Source organism: Schistocerca gregaria, chromosome 6 (assembly GCF_023897955.1).
Source record: "Schistocerca gregaria isolate iqSchGreg1 chromosome 6, iqSchGreg1.2, whole genome shotgun sequence".
NCBI lineage: Eukaryota > Metazoa > Arthropoda > Insecta > Orthoptera > Acrididae > Schistocerca > Schistocerca gregaria.
Window position 1 is genome coordinate 161,826,257 of NC_064925.1, and position 6,644 is coordinate 161,832,900.

General features: G+C 43.8%; 1 non-coding gene across 1 annotated transcript; it reads right to left on the minus strand.

The window, feature by feature from the left end:
• Positions 1-6,135: 6,135 nt before the first annotated feature.
• Positions 6,136-6,238, minus strand: LOC126279756 (U6 spliceosomal RNA). The gene has a single exon (XR_007551209.1). It is a non-coding gene; the product is annotated as a U6 spliceosomal RNA (small nuclear RNA).
• Between the last annotated feature and the right edge of the window lie 406 nt (positions 6,239-6,644).

Genomic DNA, 6,644 nt, shown 5'->3' on the forward strand with positions numbered 1-6,644 from the left:
TGGCAAAGTGTGGCGGGATTTTCTGCCAAAAATGTAATGTTTGGTACCATAAAGTTTGCGTCGGTGCCCGAGGGAAACTGTGCTTTTTATGAGAAAGATATCAATGATCAGAATTGTACCAAGGAGCGATCACAACTGTACTTGGTGTGGTACATTTTCGAACAATTTTACTCATTTCTATAACCTCTACTTGTGTTTAAACCAACACTAGTAATGGTGTAATATTTGTGTTACATATTCATTAAACATCGGGCAACAAGTGCCATAATTTAAATTATTTCTTTCCTCAGTAGCTTGGTTCAAATGGTTCTGAGCACTATGGGACTTAACATCTGTGGTCATCAGTCCCCTAGAACTTAGAACTGCTTAAACCTAACTAACCTAAGGACGTCACACACATCCATACCCGAGGCAGGATTCGAACCTGCGACCATAGCGGCCACGCGGTTCCAAACTGAAACGCCTAGAACCGCACGGCCACACCGGCCGGCCCTCAGTAGTTTCCAGTTACAATAGCATTTGTCCGAAATGATCGAATTTGTACCACTTTACCCTACAGATGTTCCTGATTTATAAAGGGTGAAAGGGTGAACGAATGCATGGCACAGGGAGCGGCAAAGTACTTGGCCCCAAAATGTAAAATTTTTACAGAACAAAAATAAATTTTATATACCAGAGGTGTACACAAAAGAAATCTGTCACAGTTTGAAAGATGGGCTTCAAATAAACTTTAGTACCTGTTAATACAAATAAATTGCAAGCAAGGCTCAACTGAGCTTATGACATTTAAAGGAAGTAAGACAAAGACTCATCAGTCCACTTTCTGCACTTAAGAAAGCAGTCTTGAATGGGATAACACAATTTAAAAGGAAACCATTCTAAAATTAAGAATCAAAGTTAGTGCCCCATTAGCAGCGTTAACAGATAGAATAAAACTTCAATGATTAAAGTACTAGCAGAATTATAACCTGCTTCTTTGTAGTACGGCCGCTAATTGAGTCGAGGCCGGCTTCCTACAGGTGACCACGTTCTTTACAAATTACAAAGGCCACTCGTGCTAATCGGAAACTTCACTAAAACATAAATATATGTGATTACATAACGGAATGAATTTTTGGGAATACATTTCTCTAGTTAACATATTTAAATGACTAAAATTGTAAGATCGTAGGTTAATATAAGTGCGAGATAAGTCACAGGAAATGTGAAATTCTGTTACATTAATAACCGGTGTAGCCGCTCGAATATTTAATGCAAGCATGTAAACGTGCGTGCACTATGTTGTAAACGTGCCAAGTGTCAGTTTTTGCGATGGAGTCCATGCCCGATGCGATTGGTCGGTCGATGACGCTGGAGCTGTTATCCGATGATATTCCACAAATATACGACTGGAGACAGATCTGGTGATCGGGCAGGCCAAGGCAACATTTCGATACCCTCTAGACCATGTTGGGTTACAACAGCGGTATGTGGGTGGGCGTTATCCTGCTGGAAAACACCTAATCGAATATTGATCATGAATGGCAGCACAAAAGGTTGAAGCACCAGACTGACGTACAGATCCACAGTATGGGTGCATGGGATAATCATTACAGCGCCCCTCCGTCATACGAAACTGCACCCCAAGCCACAACTTCAGGAGCCGAACGGTGTGGCCGAGCGGTTCTAGGCGCTTCAGTCTGGAACCGCACGACCGCTACGGTCGCAGGTTAGAATCCTGCCTCGCTCATGGATGTGTGTGATGTCCTTAGGTTAGTTAGGTTTAAGTAGTTCTAAGTTCTAGGGGACTGATGGCCTCAGATCTTCAGTCCCATAGTACTCAGAGCCATTTGTACCACAACTCCAGGTGTAAGTCCAGTGTGTCTGGCACGCAGACAGTTTGGTTGCAGGCCCTCGACTCACCTGCTCCTAAGCAACACTCGGCCATCACTGGCACCGAGGTGGAACCAGCTTTCATCAGAAAACACAACAGACCTTCACCCTGTCCTCTAATGAAGCCTCACTGGACACTACACAAGCGTCACATGGCTGTGGTTTTTCTTCGATGGAATGCACGCTGCAGAGCGTCAAGCTCGGAGCTGTCTTTGAAGTCCTCGAATGTAATGCTTCGTTATGCCCTGTGGTGCCAGCTGCCGATCAAATTGCTGCTGCAGGTGTAGTACGGTGCGCCAGTGCCGTGTGCTAAGCACGCTGGTTTTCCCATTCGGTTGCGGCATTTGGTCGTCCCTGGTGGTGGTGGAAAGGGTTGTATGGTCGCACGGCAAGGTCTTCAGCGCCCGGTCAGTAACAGATTGAGACGGGTGTCAAGAAAAGAATCAGAACAATAAGATAAATCAGAACGTAAAACACAGGTAACAAGCGTGGAAAAATATATGCCTACCCACTCTGAAGCGTGGGACGAATCATGCCACCAGCAGTAAAACATGGAAAACACCGGAAGAAAGTGGTAGAGGGAGCTAAAACAATATAGCAGATGGAAGTGGCTGGCTGACCGCAAGGAAAAAAGGGAGGAGCCAGCCATTCTGCAAAACACTAAAACCTCCAGCCTAAAAGTTTAAGCCAGAGTCCAGACACTTCATAAAACTTTAAAACCCTAGACACACACGGAGGAAGAATGGTTGGCGGCGACGGCCAATAAACTGCGGTTGGTGAAGTCAACAACTCGGCTGTGGCGTTCCTCCTGCCGGTTGCTCAGGCGGGAGGACGTGACCCTCGCGCGTCTTTGGATTGGGCACTGTCCTCTCAAGCATAGCTTTCTATTACAGTGGGTGGATCCCTCGGTTTGTGATGCTTGTGGTGTGCACATTTCTGTCCGGCACATTTTAACAGACTGTGTTTTGTACCGTGATGCACGGGCAGAAGCACAAGTTGATGGGGATGTGCCCTGTGGTTGTCCGGAGCACGGTCTTTTGGCGATTATGCATTCTCGTGACCACCACTGCCAGCAATCATGTGCAGTGGCTACATTCCTGCCAAGTGTTTCTACAGTATCGTAGAAGGAAAATACTGACTCTAATAGCCCTATTACACTATCTCGTTCAAAATGAGGTGTTGATAACGGCTTTTATTGTCTTAAAGGCAACAGCAACTCACCATGTCCAGTTTGGAAGATAACTAACGTTCACGATCGTTACAGCTCGGATTTAAAGTAAACCTGATTTGCATTGCCACAGTGGAGAATCTAAGACGACATCATCTTTCAGGTGTAGAGAAACGCGGAGCAACTGTCGTTTATGTCGCTCAACTCCTTCTTGGACGTGGAACATTTTTCTGTCAGTATATAGGTATTACCAATTCCGGTAGAAAAGTTTAGGTAACCCCAGAGAAGACCTGGCGCGTGACCGCAAATTTAATTTAACATGTTTCTGGGAAAGTAATCAAATACAGGTAGGCCTAACCAATGAAAAACCCTTATGAAACACGTTGGTAGCCTCTGACACTGTTACGCTTCATTTATTTCGTCAAACTGCGGCCGAGGACCTTACAACAGATTTCTCTCCAATAACAACGCAATTGGTACGGGCTTAATGAATGAAGCCTCACAAGATTCAATGCAAGACAGTTGATTGGATGGAATTTCAGTACATATTCAACGATATTTTCCTCTGTAACCCGCATCCAAGGTTTAAGACCATCCGGTCGTTATCTGCCTTCCATTGTGACGTACCACACACAGGAGACGGTTACTCCTAAATGCCACACTTCCCCACGGTACGCCACACTCCACCACACACGGGTGTGTAAACACTGGGTGTGATCCGTTGGCCGTGTCGCACACCTCTTCAGCTCTCATTCGCTATCAACATAGGCCGCGTACCGAGCGAAAAGACACTCCGGCACGTGCGTCAAGGGCTAAATTTCCCTAAGCTGACCCTATCGGGACACGCGAAACCTATCACCCAACAAGTGACAAGGTCTCTGGATGCATTTGAAACTTACAGATATGAGCCGATGCGCGGCTCAAAGGGATTATGTAGAACTGTTGTGGTATATGTCTGGGAGACGGTTAGAGCGATACGTAAAGTGAGATAAGGTGCATGGAGTTCAAGGATCTGATGATGATGATGATGATGAGTCCCATACTCCTTTACAGAGCGTAGGGGAGCGACGCGGGCGATCCGCTCCCCCATACTAGGCAAGGTCCTAGTGGAGGTGGTTTGCCATTGCCTTCCTCCGACCATGATGGGGATGAATGATGAATACGACACAACGACACCCAGTCATCTCAAGGCAGGAAAAATCCCTGACCCCGCTGGGAATCGAACCCGGGACCCTGTGTTCGGGAAGCGAGAACGCTACCGCGAGACCACGAGCTGCAGACTTCAAGGACCTATAAGCTGAAATGAGAGGTCAAATACAGGAAATATAAAGGTGGAAAAAATGTTCAAATGTGAGTGAAATCTTATGGGACTTAACTGCTAAGGTCATCAGTCCCTAAGCTTACACGCTACTTAATCTAAATTATCCTAAGGACAAACACACACACCCACGTCCGAGGGAGGACTCGAACCTCCGCCGGGCCCAGCCGCACAGTCCATGACTGCAAATAAAGGTGAAAGAAAAGAATACTTTTGTCCTGAATTTTTATATCGCGTCAAACCTTTATTTCCATCTGTACCACTTTCACACATGGATTGAACAGTAGGGTCGACCGACTACATCCTTGTCCTACAATCTTCCTAATCTGAGCACATATTTCTTGGTCTTTTATTATTTTTTTCGTTTAGGTTCTCGTACATTATCTGTAGTAGCCATCTTTCCTTTTCATTAATTTTTCTGAGAATTTTGCAAGATATTACACAGCTGAATGATTTTTCTAATAAGGAGTAGTCACGATGTTCGAATCACAGTCTACTTTAAACTTTGTATACCATTACGCTATTAGGACAACATAACGTGCAAGTAGCAAGGCGTACTACATAGGCAGTTACGAGAAAATTGTAAGAAAAGTTTTCAACATCGAATATGTACCTGTGCATTGCCGCTGTGGACTCGAAATGGTGGCGGTCAAGTGATTAGCGTTCAAGCTCCACAATTGCTAGGTCGAGTCCCGTTCAAAGATTTTTGTGCGTATATTTTTCCAACACTGGTCGTATTATTTGATATATACGATATTTGAAAGATAGTATGATGAAAACATAGGTATGTTATTCGGCTGTTTATGAATTGTATTATTACAGTTATTGTTACATTTATAAATATTGACAAGTAAACGACGAAACGTATAAACCTTTCCTGAAAATGTATGCCTGTCGTGATTTGCGATTAAGGTCTTTTTCTTGAAGAAGAATTTCGCAGTGCACGAACGCATCTGTTAACTAACGATGACATTCATGATCTGCAGCAATCGAAGAATCGAGGGTCAGATCCATTTCTGCTGTAAAGATGTATATTTTGTGATTTTCAAACAATTGGACGTACGCTACGTAGTCTCGAAAGCCCATCCAACGTTTATTTATTTGTACATTGCCTTTGTATTTGGGCACATTGTAATTTATAGTGTTATTCGAGAAAATTATTTACACCTATATTTATTGATGTTTGATTTGGGGTTTCGAAGTCTGCCAATCTTCATTGAAACCTGTGCCAGCAGGTCAAAGCGCTGAAGTGAAAAGCACTACTGGGTACGTAACAGACTGCAGGTATTACGGATTTCTCCGATCACGACATGCATACATTTTCTGGAAAACTATGTGTGTTTGGTCGTTTACTTGTCGATAGTTACAAACATAAAACTTGTTGCGATAGTAAAATTCAGCACACAGGGAAATACCATTGAAACGGAATTTATCTTCATGCAGATATAAGTGTATTTTTTCATTACATTACCTTCAGATGTCATTTACTCGAAATGTGACCAGTGTTGCAAAAATGCACATTAAAAAAAATAAAAATAAAACGAGAAATTTCAAATGGCTCTGAGCACTATGGGACTCAACTGCTGTGGTCATTAGTCCCCTAGAACTTAGAACTACTTAAACCTAACTAACCTAAGGACATCACACACATCCATGCCCGAGGCAGGATTCGAACCTGCGACCATAGCAGTCCCACTGTTCCGGACTGCGCGCCTAGAACCGCGAGACCACCGACGCCGGCTCAACGAGAAAGACTGGATTCAGCGACCTGGAGATTACGAAGCTTGAACGCTATCCACTTTTTTTTTCACCCTTGTGCAGGGGCCATGCTGTTCTTCCCTATATCGTTTCAATTTGAGATACGTACCACCACAGCGGTTACCAACCACCTCACCACAGCCATGTCGTTCTTAGTGCTACATATTAGACATGTAAAACTTCTCAATTTTCTCGAAATTGACTAAATAGTAAGCCTTACAACTTACCTAACGGACTACTGAAAGTGTACATACTTTGAAGTACATCCGTCATCCAAATGTCGTTGCCTCCCCTTGTAAGAAAACAAATTCTATGAACGTGAGTTGTTATTTCTGTCTTTCTACCCTTGTCTATTGCAACGTCAGTATTGTCGCTCTGGTGCGTTTCCTAAAGCCGAACTGTACACTGCACCCTTAACAGAATATAGTAAATGAACATTTTGTGGGGGTGTCATTCGTCTGACAAGCGAATTTAATTTGTTCACTACCTAGAGTTTATGATTTTTCCTGCTTCGTTAACTTGTTACTA